This window comes from Cupressus sempervirens, chromosome 11 (genome assembly GCF_028749045.1).
Source record: "Cupressus sempervirens isolate cs-2001-9-10 chromosome 11, ASM2874904v1, whole genome shotgun sequence".
NCBI lineage: Eukaryota > Viridiplantae > Streptophyta > Pinopsida > Cupressales > Cupressaceae > Cupressus > Cupressus sempervirens.
Window position 1 is genome coordinate 33,961,095 of NC_143128.1, and position 15,707 is coordinate 33,976,801.

Genomic DNA, 15,707 nt, shown 5'->3' on the forward strand with positions numbered 1-15,707 from the left:
TGGCAAAGTCCACCCTTTGTTAGAGAGTATGTGTTTGCATGACCATCATGTACTGCATGCCCATCAAACTACAATGGTCTACCCAACAATAGATGGTAAACATCCATTGGAATAACATCATAGAGAACTTCATCATGACAACTCCCAATTTTGAACTTCGCTAAACATTTTTCACTTACCAAGACCTTATGATCATCTTTCACCCAAGCAATCTGATAGGGCTAGGGGTGTTTCTCCCTCTTGAGCTTCATCTTAGAGACCATCTCCTCTGATACCAAATTATCAGTGCTACCACCATCAATGATTACATTACAACATTTATCCTCACACTTGCACCTGGTATGGAATAAACTCCTCCTTTTTCCTGGTTCAATCTCACCACTTAGTAGGACCCTTTCATTTACTAAAGTCTCTCCTCTTTCTGCATCCTCTAAATGTGATGATTGTGCATCCTCATCCACATGTGCAACCCTAGCTTGACCCTCAACTCTCCTATCTGTCCTTCCTTGTCATTGAGGGCATTCAAAGGAATGATGACCTTCTTCATTGCAATGCAAATAGATACCACGGAAGCCTCCTCTTCCTTGTCCACATCCTCTACCTCGTCCTCTCTGATTTCCAAAGTCTTGATCACGGGAGCGATTAAAACCCTCATTCCTCTGGTTCCTACTAGTACCCACATCTTCATTTTTCTTTTGGGTTTCATTTCGGCCTCTAGATGACCTACCACTACCCATTCCTCCTTGACCACACCCTCTTTATCTCCCTTCAAACCTCTTATTTAGCTTCTCTTCAACTCGTAGGGCAAACTGGTATGCCTCTTCAACGCTAGTCATTCTTACCAGACTTAATTCCTCCTGGATGCTAGGTCATAACCCACTGATATAACAAACAAACTTCTCCTTATTTGCTTCTGCATGCCCTGCTCTAACAAGAAGTCAGTAAAACTCTTCCATATATTCCTAGACTAATTTTCCAGCTTTCTTTAACCCATGCATCTTCTTAAACAAATCAAGCTCATAGTCTACAGGAATGAATTGTTTCTTGAGTTTGTCCACCATGCGATCCCACCTTGTGATTTTTTCCTTTCCTCTTCTATTTATTTCCAATTGAACCTCTATCCACTAGATTTTGGCATGGCCTTTCAGTTTGGCCTTTGCAAACTTAACCCTATCTAGATCCCTCATATCTTCATACTCAAAGTACTCTTCCAGTTCATTGATCCAGTCGATCAACTCATCTGGTTTCAGATTTCCTGAAAATACACCCACATCAATTGTAGGTTTTTTCCCAAACTTAGTAATGGCCCTAAAAAGCCTCTCCTCTGCATGATTCAGAACTTCCCTGTCAACTTCCCCTTCTAGTCCAATTTCTTCTTCTTCATTGTCGTCCTCACTTTTGTCACCTGCAGTAACATTTGTTCCTCTACGGAGCTCCTCCTACAACGCTTGTACCTGCCTTTGGAGGGCTCTAACCTCCTCAAGATTAATAGCTCCGACCCTTACACCACGCTCTCTTTGTGGAGGCATCTTCTGAACTCAAACCCACAACCACACAGTCCTGGTGCAAACTGCCTCATAATCGGCGCTCTGTCTACACACTTAGGAAAACCAACTCTGATACCACTTGATGGGGACACAACCCAAGCACATAATGGACACAATAGGAAAGGAAAAATGTTATTAACTATAAAAATATGCTAGTACACTTAGTTTAGAGAAAAAGACTCCAAAACATGCCCTAAGGGCTTACAACAGTATAAGTCTGGAGATAATTTCTCCTTTTGCTACCTCCTCTCAAACTCCACTCCGAACTGCCTTTTACAATGCCAGAAATGTTCTTAAATAGACCCTGGAGGGTTAAGGATTAGGAATATATTTTAGAAAGTGCTAGTTGGCATCCACCTCAAAAATGGAAGGTTCCAGAAGTTGCTTTAAAAGTCAGTGCAAAATTAGAAGATTCCAGAAATGGTAGCCGAACTTTTGGGAGGCATAACTTTTGAACCGTAGCTCCGATTGACGAACTGTTTACATTTTTGAAAGGCTCTCGAAGCACTCTATAGCCCTATGGACTAGCTTGGCTTGTCCCCCATTTTTTGACCCTGTTCAAGGTCATTTAATGCCCCTAACCTGACTTTGAAGCATTCTTAGGAGGTCTCTAGAAACCAAAAAACTATGATAACTTTCAAACCGTGGGGCCTTTTGACCTGATTCTTTTTTTGGAATGCTCTAAATTACAATTACATTCATTCGGCCAATTTACACCCTCTAATTTACCAAAATTATGGCTCAATTACATGCTCCTATTTTTTCGGCATTTACACGTATCCCACGGTGTTCAAATACTCTAACCTAGAACACTGATAGTGGAATTGTGAGAGTTGAAACCTTTATTTGACCCAAATGGGTGTCCAGAAATGAAAACACATGAAACAGAAACTAAGTCTAAGTACATTTTTTTTTGGTGACACAAGATTGCCCTTATACCTCTGGATGCTCCTACATCATTCTTTAACCAATTTTCTAAATTTAGACCTCTAATTTATACTTCTAAATTTAGACTTTTTATTTAAAGCATAAATTTAATTAATTTTTTAATTAATCAAATATTCACATATTTTAATATTTTCTTTTTATTCAAATAATATTTATTACTCAACTAATAATATTATTTAGAGTTTATTATTAAAATAAAACTCTTAAATTATAATAATTAAATTAAATAAATTGAATATGCTAAAATTAGAACTTTAATTTAATATTTTAAATTTAATTAATTTTTCAATTAATTAAATATAAAATTTCTTTATAAAATTTTCATTAAATTAAATCATTAAATTATCTTTTAATTTGATTTAACTATAACAAAAAATCACCACATACCCACAAAACCAAATATGACAACTCAACTGAAGGCAAATAACATAATCAAACTCTAGGGTCAAAATCACAAATTCACGTCACTTGATGAATTCAGATGGGTAAACTAACTCAGATACTTGTCCTATTTTCTAGGACAATTGGCTTAGGGTTTAGGATTTAGACTCAAGAGTTATCTCCCCACTTATACCATTGAAATACTATGATAGGGTACACTCATCCTGACAATTCAGGGAAGTTGATACTTGGTACTTACAATCTGCATAAAATGCACGCATGTACAAACACAATATTCTAAACTAAACAAGAAATGACACAAATTAGTTCATCGTATAGATCTCGACTAGTAGGTGACTAAGACTCCCTTCCTCAACCATATCAAAAATGTCAAATATAAAGAAAACATACACGCACACCATACACATGCAAGTATGGGGTAAGTATCCTTAGAAACTGCATAAAAATCATTTGTCTAACTAACATCATTCAATAATTGAAATAACTGGCACTAAGTACCTCAACATATATATAATAATAATAATAATAATTATTATTATTATTATTATTAAATTAAATAAATTGAAAATATGCTAAAATTAGAACTTTAATTTAATATTTTAAATTTAATTCTTTTATTTAATTAATTTCTCAATTAATTAAATATCAAATTTCTTTATAAAATTTTCATTAAATTATCTTTTAATTTGATTTAATTATAACAAAAAATCACCACATACCCACAAAACCAAATATGACAACTCAACTGAAGGCAAAGAACATAATCAAACTCTAGGGTCAAAATCACAAATTTACATCACTTGATGAATTCAGATGGGTAAACTAACTCAGATACTTGTCCTATTTTCTAGGACAATTGGCTTAGGGTTTAGGATTTAGACTCAAGAGTTATCTCCCCACTTATACCATTGAAATACTATGATAGGGTACACTCATCCTGACAATTTAAAAAAGTTGATACTTGGTACCTGCAATCTGCATAAAATCCACGCATGTACAAACACAATATTCTAAACTAAACAAGAAATGACACAAATTAGTTCATCATATAGATCTCGACTAGCAGGTGACTAAGAATCCCTTCCTCAACCACATCAGAAATGTCAAATATAAAGAAAACATACACGCACACCATACACATGCAAATATGAGGTAAGTATCCCTAAAAACTGCATAAAAATCATTCATCTAACTAACATCATTCAATAACTGAAATAACTGGCACTAAGTACGTCAACATACATACATACATACATACATACATACATACATATATATATATATATCAACTAAATATGAAATAACTAATCAATACCGATAATCCAACACTGCTAATCATAAAACATAATAATAGAACAAGCCTAAAAAAATCCAATCAAAACAAATTAGAAAAGTCAAGTACGAGTTGGAATTATAACAAAATTGCTAAGATATATGATACTAATGGAAAACTGATTTGAAAAGGTGATCGAACTAGAGGTAATCTATTCTACCTTGATATAGAGGATGCTACTTGTTTAATTGTAGAATTTGATGATGTGTGGCTATGGAACAAGAGGTTATGTCATGTTAATTTTAATAACTTAGTTAGTATCAATAACATGAGAAGAGTCAAAGGTTTGTCTAAGTTGAAAAAGCCTAACAATATAATTTGCAAACAATGTCAGTTAGGCATAATGACAAAGTCAAGTTTTAAAAGTAAGACTCATTACTCTAAAGGAATATTAGAGATTGTTCATACTAACTTGTGTGAACCAATTGAAGTGCAGAGCTACAAAGGAGATACATACATTATGCTTCTTGTTGATGATTATTCTAGAATGATGACAATTATGTTTCTGAAATAGAAATTTGATGCTTTTCAAATGTTTAAGTGGTACTTAGCAAGAGTTGAGAAAGAAACAGGTAAAAGTCTAAAATGTTTGAGATCTAATAGAGAAGGAGAATTTACATCAAATGAGTTTGAGATGTTTTTGTAATGACAGAGGAATCAAAAGATAGAAATTTGCTGCTAGAACTCCTCCACAAAATAGAATTGCTAAAAGGAGGAATAGATCTGTAATGGACTATGCTAGGATACTCATGATGGAGAAAAATGTTGCTTTGAAATGTTGGAGAGAAGCTATAAATACAACTGTCTATACCTTGAACAATGTACAAGTCAAGAAATGTTCTCATTCAACACCTTTTGAACTATGGTATGGATACTCACCAAATGTAAAATACTTTAAGATATTTGGAAGCAAGTCTTATGTTCTCAAAGATTTTAGGAATGGTAAACTAGATGCAAAAAGTGAAGAAGGTATATTTCTTGGTCATTTCACAAGAAGTAAAGTTTATAAGTGTTTAAATACTAATACTAACAAAGCTATGGAAAGTGCAAATGTGAAATTTGATGAATATACAAAAGTATATGAGGCTGAACCTATGAAGGAACCAAAAGAATTCATATTATTTGTATACTTTTATGAAGGTATGCCTATTGAAGAAGATGCTATAAATAATGTTCCAAAACAACATCAAGTTTTAGTGACTATCGAATCACATATTATGAATGTTGAGTTGCATTAAGGAACTGAGCTACATTTAGGTGCTGAGTTACAGATTGAAGTTGAGGCACATTTTGATTCTAAAATTAGTGTACATGAAAGAGATTTTGAACTACCTGACAAATAGGTACATAGTGATTCAGAAGTTGAGAGAGAAGTTGAGAGACCAAATGTAGGAGCTAGAGTTGAAACAAGATTGTCTAAGTATGTCAAGAGACATCATCCTGCTGCACAAATCATTGGTGATAAAGATGTTAGACCAATGACAAGGAACACGTTGAGAAATGATACATGTTTTCTGAGCATGCAATAACTCAAGTTAGTGAAAGATGCTTTAGAAGATGTGGACTGGAGTAAAGCCATGGAAGAAGAGATTGAACAAATTGAAAAAAATAAGACATGGACTCTAGTTCCTAGACTAGAAGACAAAAATGTGATTGGTACTAAGTGGGTATATAGAAACAAGTTGGATAAAAATGGTGAAGTCACAAGGAACAAGGCAAGATTATTCCATGAAGGATATGCACAAGAAGAAGGGATGGACTATGGAGAAACATTCACTCTTGTTGCAAGATTGGAAGGAGTAAGAACTCTGCTTGCTAGCTCTGCACACAAAGGTTTCATAGTTTGTCAAATGGATGTTAAGTCTGCATTTCTAAATGATATATTGGAGGAAGAGATTTACATAGAACAACCAGAAGTATTTTTTGAGGCTAACAACAAAAACATGGTATGTAGACTAGACAAAGCTCTTTATGGTTTGAAGTAAGTGCCAAGAGCATGGTATGAGAGACTTTATAATTATCTTGAAAAGATTGGATTTGAGAGAATTGATGATAACACCAATTTGTACTTGAAGATAGCGAAAGGAAAAGGTATTTTGTTATCTAAATTTTTTGTTGATGATATCATATTTGGAGGTCAAGATACTTTATGTAATGCTTTTGCAAATGAAATGAAATAAGAAAGTGAGATGTCTATGTTTGGATAGATCAAGTTCTTTGTGGGTTTGCAAGTATATTAGATGAAATATGGAATATACATCACTTAGTCAAAGTATGTTAAGGCGATACTTAAAACTTTTGGATTGGAAGATTCCAAGTTAGTAAGCACATTTGTGGTGACAAGACAAAAATTGTCAAAGAATAATGATTTAGCTGAGGTGAATCAAACATTATACAGGTCTATGATTGGTAAATTACAATATGTAATACATAGAAGACCTGATATTGCATTATCTATAGGGATAGTTACACAATTCCCTGCTAATCCTAGGGAGAATCGCTTGATGGTAGTAAAGATAATAATGAGATATCTAAAAGGAACAAAGGAGTATGGTCTATACTACAAGAAAAATGAGAAATTTGAATTGAGAGCTTATACTGATGTTGAGTGGGCTGGAAGTATTAATGACAAAAGGAGCACCAGTGGAGGAGCATTTTTCTTAGGCAAAAGGCTGGTTACATAGACTAGCAAGAAACAAAATTGCATTTCTCAATCTACTACTAAAGCTGAATATGTTGCTGCTACGATAAATTGTACAAACATTATATGGATCAAACAACTACTTAAAGGTATGAAGGAGGAAATCAATGAACCTGTGATATTTTATTGTGATAATACAAGTGCTATAAATATATCAAAGAATCTTGTGATGCATACAAAGACTAAGCACATTACAATAAAATATCATTACTTGAGAGAATTAGTTCAAGATAAAGAGGTGAAGATGGAATATGTCAACACCAACGAACAAATTGCTGATATCTTCATAAAAGCATTACCTAAGGATGCTCATGAGTATCTAAGAGGTAAACTAGGGGTGATACCCCTATCAAAGGCTATCTAAGAAGAATGAGGAGTGCCCTGCATCAAACAAGTTGATTGACATATGTTACACATTGATGTAGTGGATCTTACTTTAAGAGCTACCTAAAGTAATCAAAGAGATGAAACTACAAATCAGTCACAAGCAAGGTAACAAAGGGAGAAACTAAAATTATTCATATCTACATATTAAGATTACAAATCTTTGGCATTGTTCTCAAAGAGGGAGAAAGTATACTAAGAAGTACTGAGAGACTGCTGAGGGAGTAAGTGTACTGAGGGAGATAGTGTACCTGCTAATTACATCTACCTAGTAAGAAGAAGATAATGTTGAGGGAGATATAAGAAGTGATCAAGAGGGAGTCATAAGGATGAGTTTATTTTCTGTTGATCAGAGAAATTTTTTTGTAACGTATTCAGAAGATGAAAGTTGTTGATAGAGGGAGAGATTTCAATACAAGGAATTGTTTTCTTTTTGGTATTTTGATTGGTCATACTGATTAAATTTGACCAGTTTGGTTTTCCATCAATGCCAAAGAGGGAGATTATTGAAAAAAAATTGACACAAGTATGAAAAATATGTTTCAGTCATTGTTTTGTCACTGATGCCAAAATTGCTACTTGTTGGTAAAATAATTGCTTATATGATTTAAGTACTATCATTTTTTTGATTGATGACGAGGATTTGATCGAATGAGGTAACAATAGCACCTAGAGGAAAGGTTGAGTTATGATATGAAAAAGAGTACAAGGACTAGTTAAGACAATTATATTATAGTGCATTGATAATCTACTTAAGGTTGCAAAGGTTGGTTACACTGAGTAAGTTTAGAAGAACGAGTTAAATGAAGTTTGTTTGCCAAGCTTGATCGAGTGGATAGTAGGTGTCGAGAAATGTTAGTACAAGTTAAGTAGAAAATTAGTTGGAGCCAAGAAAAGTCAATCTCAGTGTAAGCCGAGTAAAGTTTAGTTGATGTCAAGCACCAATAAACTTTAGTTCATGCTGAGTGTTTTGGCAATGGATGCCGAGCATTAGAAGCCAATTAATGTTGAGTGTCATCATTATGAGAAAGATTGAGAATTTGATGAATCTAAGCTAACAAGTTTGATTTCTTGGATTGTGTGAACCATGTGGAAGACAAGATTGAGAACTGGTGGCACAAAATTCAAGATGAACCATTTTGAGGTGAATTCAAAGAGGATTGAAGGAGAAGTTTCTAGAAGAGAATGAAATCAAATGAGGGGTGATTCATTGAATCCTATGTAATCCAACCTAACCCTAAAATGGACGATGGAGGATGAATGACAACATATCTTAATTCTCTATTTATAGAGATGGCTGGTTAGAAGCAAGAGTTGATGTGCGAGAACCTAAGGAAGACAAAGAGTCTAGGGTATTTTCTTCATTTAGTGACCTAAGAGAAGAGACCGCATTGGCAAACAAAGCAAGAAGGCTTAAGTGTATGGATGCTTGAAGGGTGAAAAAGCTATTAGAGCTGAAGAGTGTGAAAGCCAAGTAGAATGAAGGATTGAAACAAAGATATGTAATTTGCAAATGAAGTTGTAAGTTGTTATCATAGCAAGCCTTAGTGTTACACTCTAATCATTGTATTAGTCTAGGTCAAATCCTTTGGATTAAGGTTGACCTAACAGTCATTTGTAAATCCTTTAATTGGGTGACATTCCAAGTGAATGATCTAAAGTCCTCTAACAAGGCTCACTCCTAACAAGGTGATTGTAATCTTTTAATTGGGTCACATTTAACAGTGTGTATTGTAACCTTTAACAGGGCATCACTTTAGAAGAGTGAGAATGAGTAGCATGTTATTGGTGGTTTTTTTCCAACTTGGATTTCCACGTTAAATCATTGTGTCAAATGTGTTATTGAATTTGTTATGTTTCATGTTTACATTTTTGCAAATTGATTTGACAGTAACCTAGAAGTTTAACTGATTGTATAATCTAATGGATGCATGCATGATGAAATTGTTTTATGGATATGGGTTCACTAAGTTGTGAAAAGTTTTAATTGTACATTTGGACCTTGGAGAACTGATTCACCCCCCTCTTAGTTATTCTAAAGAATTAAAAAAAGTACTTCCCTTATCATTTGGTCATATTGAGAAATGTTATCTCCTTCTACCATTTTCATGTCATCATACATGCTCTTCAAGTTGTTTACCTTGGCTCATTGGATATGTTCATCTCCACTATATATTAATTACAACTTTTCCCAAACTTCACAAGTAGTCTCAAGTCCATGAATATCAATATATTCAACATCAAATATAGTACTTACAATAGATTCCAATTCCTGTATGGTCTCTTGTTACTCCTTCAAATGATCTAAATTAAGAGTCCTAATCGGTCCTACATATTTAGTCTCTACAAGATTCTATTATTGCAGCCCCATACTTTTGAGATAGGTCTTTACTTAGTCTCTTCATATTGTGTAGTTATCCCTTGTGAACTTAGGACCTTCCTTCTTTATCATTGGATGTTTTCCCCAAGTTGTTAAGATTACCATAAAGAGGACGAAGAATTTGATACCAATTATTATAAGTTAGTTGGGTAGGGAGGGTGAATCAATAATCTACCAAATCAAAAAAATTCAATAACAATTCAACCACATGCATCAACTTATAACTTGTGAAGGAACAAATAATGAAACAAATGAAACCATCAACATAAGGAACACAAGAGTACCAAGGTTTTTATCATGGAACCTCTTGGTTAGAGGGCAAAACCATGGTGGGAATAAGTACACACAAGTATTTTTCACTCTTTTGAAGTACACCCAATTAGAGGCACAACCCTCTTAGAATCCTTGTAAACACTTGGTTAAGAGAAGACCTTGTTAAGAGTCACCTAGTTAAAGGATTTGCCTCTATCCCTATTAGGATCTTTACACTATTAACTTGGTTAAGTGATTTAGAAATATAATTAAAGATCTAACTGATTAAGGTATTTCACCTTCAAACCTATTAGGATCTTGCTTACCCTATAGAAAGTGATCCGGTTCATGGATTTATTGAAGAACCTATTAGGATTCAACAATTATAATTATATGAAAACAATACAACATTTTGTCTTGTACATGTCTATTTCATGACAACTTCTTATTCTCTTGGATATAATCCAAACAAATTTTGATGACACTTGAAATTCATGATCAACAACTTTACAAATTCATCAAATTGATTATAAATACATTTATCATTGGCTAGGGTGGCCACCACTTAAAAAATAAAATGTATTACATTTGAATTTCACCATTTGAATTAATCTAGCCTACGGAAATATATTACAAACCCTAATCAATCATTTACCAAACCTTGTCAACCTCAACATGCAATCACCCATCAATTTGATGAAGAACAATCAAATTGATTGCACTTGATGGAAGGTCATCTCACTAACAATTACACATCAATTTGTCATATCACGAAATACCTAGATCGCAAAAAATATTCACAAGAACCAACCAAATCATCACTAATTGATGATCTAACATCAATTATTATTCTAAATTGATGATCTAACATCAATTATTATTCTAAATTGATGATCTAACATCAATTATTATTCTAAAACACTTTGTCATTTTGTACAATGATCTTATTTTAATTGAAACGATGACTCTTGGTACATCAATCATCACATGATCGAAACAACAATCTTAAACTTAGTCTAGATAATGTAGATTGAATAACAATGTGTGAATCCTCACAGATTTGATCGACCAAACAAATCACTAATCATCTGTTACTAATTATTCTCTTAGTTTCTTTGTCAATTTTCAATCCGTAATAACCTTCTCTATTCATGTTGCTAGCATGTGAGATCCAACATACATAATCTGAAGACATCTTCGGGTCTCCTATTCAAGTCACACACTCCAATTTATTTTATAACAATGTTGCAACATTTGATTTAACTACTGCACTTAGCAGACCACCCAGTAAACTATCAACCAACACAACTTAAGTTCACATCAAGGACAACACAACAACTAATCACCTTGGCATCAAGATTGTACCAATAATCTACATCAATTATACCAAAATAATATCTGTAAGGAATCCTTTGTATAGATATGGTATTGGATTTTCAAAGGAGGTAAATGAGAGATCCCTCATGTCCAAAGCCCTTCTTTACTAATAGTGAACATATTTTTTCTTATGTTGCAAAAGGTGTTTTTTTCAAATACATCTCATGTAGTGGTGTGTGGTTAGGATGTACCAAACAAATCACTAATCATCTGTTACTAATTATTCTCTTGGTTTCTTTGTCAATTTTCAATCAATAACAACTCTCTCTATTCTGTTGCTAGCATGTGGGATCCAACATACATAATCTGAAGACATCTTCGAGTCTCCTATTTAAGTCACAGACTTCAATTTATTTTATAACAATGCTACAACACTTGATTTAACTACTGCACTTAGTAGATCACCCAGTAAACTATCAACCAACACAACTTAAGTTGACATCAATGACAACACAATAACTGATCACCTTGGCATCAAGATTGTACCAATAATCTACATCAATTATACCAAAATAATATTCGTAAGGAATCCTTCTTATAGATATGGTATTGGGTTTTCAAAGGAGGTAAATGAGGGGTCCCTCATGTCCAAAGCCCTTCTTTACTAATAGTGAACACATTTTTTCTCATGTTGCACAAGGTGTTTTTTTCAAAGAGAAAGATTGATCTCTTTCTCGTGCCAATACATCTCATGTAGTGGTGTGTGGTTAGGATGTGGTGGGAATGATGTAGATTATTTTATTGATTCATTAGTTTTATAGCCTTCCCTTCTAGACCTCCATCACTAGGTAATGGATTGTTAGAGATTTTGTCTTTTGTAAGATACAAATTTTCCCTTGTACACAATGTTTCTTTATTGCTCTATTTATTTCTTCTAAAGAATGAGATTTGGTACTAAGAAAGTTGTGGGTTTGGGGGACTCACTATCTCTTAGACAAACCCTAACAACCTCCTTTAATCCTCTTTCTTAACCACTTAGTGTGCATCCAAAGTGGGTTCACATCCCCAATTTTTTCTTTCACTTTTGGGAGAACTCATTTTTTGAGGCATTGCCAACTGTATTGGTTGCTTCATAAAGATGGAAGAGACTATGACTGCTTTGGTTCTCTCTATCTTTCCACACATTTTAGTTGGCACTGATATCTCCACACCCCTCTCTAGATATCTCATGGCATATATATGCCATGGACTTTGAGGGCATCCCATTTTGATGCAACCAATGCTTCTTTTATGGTCACTTGACAAATTATCGCCTCCTTCTTTATTGTAAGGGTGATTCTACTTAGTGGAAAGACACTAGTGATTAACATCTAACTATCCTAGCTTATGATTCACCCTCTAACAAAGAATTGTAGGATGTCAATGAAGATGAAGATCTTTTTGCAAATTTTGGCCTTATCAGTCCCTATAGAGATTACTCTTCTTATTCTTTCTAGTGCATCTCCTTTTGTTTGTGTCATCCCCACAAAACCTATCATTCCTTCTCTTCTACAATCATTAGCTACCAATGTACACCTTTCTCAACACTTGGCCCCTTGTTTTGGTATTTGTCCAAATAGAGTGTCATGAGTTGCTCCTCCTTGTTGTTGGGATGTTATTGATAGCATTGCTTGGACAAGTTTTTGATGGTATAGGAAAATCATTCAATAATTTCACATCCTTCTCATGTTGTGGGTGAGTTGTTTGTCCACTCTTGAGGTTGACTACTAGCCTTCGTGCTAGTATGTTGTTTATACTTTGTAAATGCCAACACCTTTTTAATTGGTGTTTTGTTGATCCCTTTTGATGCCTCCATGTTGTGGTTCTACATGCACTAGTTTTAATAAAAAAATCCATTGAGCTAGTTTGTAATCTCATACTTTACATGATTATTTATAATTTTTGACAGAATTTTAAATTTATGCAAAAAAGTGCCAATGATTTACATCTCAATATATTAGCATTTTCTATACTATTTTACTCATCTTGTTTGATACATTGCAAAATAATATTTTTTCTTAGTTGGGAATCAAGATCCAAAGAAAGAATCTTTCACCATGGACCCAAGTGAGGTGGTTATGCTTTTCTATGCAATATATGGACCCTACATTGTGACAATGCTTGAGATGTATGTTTTCTATGATTCTATACAACCATAGAATAAATTGATTAGTGTAACTATCAATTCTCAAACAAAATGCAACACTATGAAATATATTCAACAAAGATTCATTTTGTGATCGATACATGCATTGGGGATAAAGGATCTAGTTGTCACACGCCTTAACTTTGTGCTCCTTTCTTTAACATTGGTGTAGTTACATCTTACTGAAGAACTCATAACATTAATTGAAGTACTTTGTAATCTCCTTTTAAATGATGTTTTGCAATCAAAAAGAAAAAAAATCAAACACATCTATCTTAATATTTTAGCATTTTCTATGGTATTTTAATTCTCTCATTTGAAATGTTGCATATGAATATTTTTTGCGTAACTGTGAAGCAAGTTTTGAACATATGACATGATTATGCTCAACTCTCTTACATATTCCTTCGTACCATATGCTAATGCTCACGATACATGTTTGTTGTCGTTCTTTATGACTATAGAATAAATTAATAAATGTTATCAAACTCTTTAGCAAATAACACAACACTCTAAAATGTATTCATTGAAGATTCATTTTATGTTTGATCATTGCATAAAAGGATCCTATACTCACACACCTTAACTTTTTGTGTCTTAAGCTTGTTGGAAATCTTAAATGACTTAATTTTTTAAAAATTTATTTCTAAAATCCTAGAATTTCACATCTGTGTCATTGAATAAATACCACACAAAACTTTGAGTGATGCTTCTCAATTTGATTGTGTAAGAATTTTTTTTTCATAGCCGTTCTAGACACTCTCATGATAGATGTCAAAATATGATTGAAAATATTGATATACAAACCTCAAAGAATTCTCATGACTTATAGAAACCAACCTACTCACTATTACCACAAAACCCTTTGAAACTATAACCAATGATAAATGCTAAACACTTAAAAATCCTCTAAACCAAAAAATAAATTATACTACTAAAACACATTTTTTTAATGTCTCCATATATTGGTCTAATGACTACCTAAATCCCTCTTCACCCATAGAATCCCTACCGTTGTAAACACATTTTCGCTCAATTGGCACGAGGACCAGCGTCGCCATGATTGAGATCTTTAATAGTCAACAAATGCAACTGTGCTTTACAGCTCACACTCCTATCAATTTTCAATGGACGCGTCGTTTTGACTCTATCCATTCAAATCAGATCTGCTTTTTGGCCCGCCATGTTTGACTCAGATACATTCTATTTATACCCTCAACCTCCATTCTTTCTCATCTTCATCAGAAACACATACTTCTCCGGAGAAAGAGCTTAATCAGCAACAACAATGGCTTCCAAAGCAGTGATGGTGTTTACTCTCTGCATTTTTGCCGTCTTCCTCCTCCAATCCCAAACTTCTGCCACTGCAATAGATGCTCTGTTTGGAGTAAGCAAAGCCCAACAAGGTAATAACTTTTTTTAGGGCTCTATTTTTTTTCTTAAATACCATGTTTATAAAATGCAGATAAATTCTGATTATTGAAGTTATTGCAGGGCCAGCTGTACCAGATCTGCAAAAGCACTACGTGAGAGAGTGCAAAAGGTGTTGTTATTTGGATGAGTATGGCTGCTTATCCTGCTGTGGCAAAGGCCAACAGCTCTGAATCCTCTCTCATGAAATGCCATTTGGGAAAATGATGTAATATGAGCATATAAGTATACTATGTGCTCATTTAACAATAAAGCGAATAAATGCAACTTAATTTTTGTGTTATGAGTTGTGATTCATGACGAGTTTTCATTTGGAAATTTTTTAAAATAATATTTGTATCATTCTCATTATATTTTTTACATTCTCATTGGACTTTGTTGCTTGCATAAGGATGTGGATACAAAGTATGGGTACAATAAGTGATACAAATACGAATATGAGTACAATACTAGATACAGTTATGAGTACAATATGAGATACAGATATCATACATACAGCCATTTTTTAGAAAAATATGACATGTCAATTTATATGGTCTTTTTAGACTGTCATATATGGTTAAAAAGTGTAAAAACGATCATTACAGCCATCAAATTCCAGGCCTGAATACGAAATTCTTAAAAATCTATATAATGTAATTTTCCAAATTATTAGATAATGTCTTAATTAAAAATTTACTTTAATTTATAAAATGCTCAATTTACATTATATCTAATACAGTAAAAAAATTCAACCTTTTGCACACATGAATAAGAAACTGATGTGTATCCATGCTATATAGTATCCATATCCTGTAAGGACATCATGATTCACTTAACCAAGACAT

General features: G+C 33.5%; 1 long non-coding RNA gene across 1 annotated transcript; it reads left to right on the forward strand.

Moving 5' to 3' along the window:
- Window positions 1-14,672: 14,672 nt before the first annotated feature.
- Window positions 14,673-15,163, forward strand: LOC149528118 (uncharacterized). Its single transcript, XR_016358913.1, has 2 exons — window positions 14,673-14,855; window positions 14,944-15,163. It is a non-coding gene; the product is annotated as an uncharacterized LOC149528118 (long non-coding RNA).
- Window positions 15,164-15,707: the final 544 nt, after the last annotated feature.